Source organism: Bison bison, unplaced genomic scaffold, assembly GCF_000754665.1.
Source record: "Bison bison bison isolate TAMUID 2011002044 unplaced genomic scaffold, Bison_UMD1.0 scf7180017858753, whole genome shotgun sequence".
Taxonomy (NCBI): domain Eukaryota; kingdom Metazoa; phylum Chordata; class Mammalia; order Artiodactyla; family Bovidae; genus Bison; species Bison bison.
Window position 1 is genome coordinate 7481 of NW_011489325.1, and position 1384 is coordinate 8864.

Here is a 1384-nt window from a genome sequence, read left to right on the forward strand (position 1 = left end):
GGTGGCCATCACATGTGGGGTGTGGGCACTGCCAGGAGCGGCTCAGGATGGTCAGAGCTGGGGGGCCCTTCTTCACAGGAGGCGGGACTGGCTCCCAGGAAGGAAGCCCGTGGCCCCTCTGCTGAAGATGGCCTCGGGGGTCCAGGTTGACTAGCTTGCCGGGAAGGCCTGCGGGGCCTGTGATCACCTGGCCGTGCCCCCCGGCACGGACAGAAGCACCCCCAGGCCCCCCAACCCCATCCTGGGCTCCCAGGGCAGAGGACACAGGCCAGCCTCGGGGCTGAGGTTCCACCCAAGGCCAGCGGACGCGTGCTGGGCCTCAGTGACCACCCCTCAGCGTGCGGGGCCCTGGGGTCAGGACAGGTGGGCCGTGCTCCAGACCCGGGGTCCCGGCCGGAGGAGTGTCCGGTGTGCAGACCCTGGAACCGGGATCACCAGGGCACGGTGGGGACTCCAGCCATCACCCTCAGAGGCCCCTGTGGCTCCTGTGAGCAGCCTGGGCATCCTCACAGCCCGGCCGCCACCGCGGGGCAGGGGGGCTCCTTACAGGGCCCTCAAGGCAGGAGCAAGTCCTGGTGAGAGGGTGGCCCCCACAGCCTTGGGCCCGGCGGCCACCTCACTGACTCCACGTCTCACAAAAGAGCCGCAGGTGGGTGTCAGAGACCCTGCTCCACAGAGGTGGGGGACCTGCTCTGAGGCGCCTCACAGGTTTTTCTGAGATCCTGAAACAGGGACCCCACGGGGCTCTTCTCTGGAAGGAAAGCAACTCCATCTTGGCCTGTCTGGGGGTCATCCGATGCCCAGCTTCCTGTCCGCTCTCCAGGGGCTCTTTCCACTCAGCCTGCCCAAGCCTCAGTCCCCAGCTTCCAGCGATACCACATCCCCGGCCCGGGGCCCGATTCCGTGTGTGACCCTGCCCCCACCTGGGGTCCAGAGCCACTCAGAGGCCCCACGGCACCAGAAGGGCAGCACGGGGGAGCCTGGAGGTTGGGAGCACACCTCGCTCTCAGCCCCGAAGCTCCTGCTGGACGGCACACTCGTGCACACGTGCGCAGGGCCTGGGTGAGGCCGCTCTGGAGCACACGCCAGTCACACTGAGAGGAAAGGCCGCTGGGGAGACAGAGGCAGGCTCTGGGCCAGCCAGGCCAGGGAACCCGGTGCTGGTGTTGTCAGATGTCGTCGTCGGAAAGGGGGCGCCCGGGCTGGGCGGGTCAGCCCCCAGCAGGCGGGGCTGAGCACACAGCCTCCCGCCTGGAAGGCTGTTCCTCTTAACTCCAAGACTGGCCCCCGGCTGAAACTGCCAACGTGACAAGGCAGTCATCTGCAGCGAGGATGAAGGAGCAGAGGTCATGGAGGTGATGTCACGTCACCCAGCCAGTAGAGC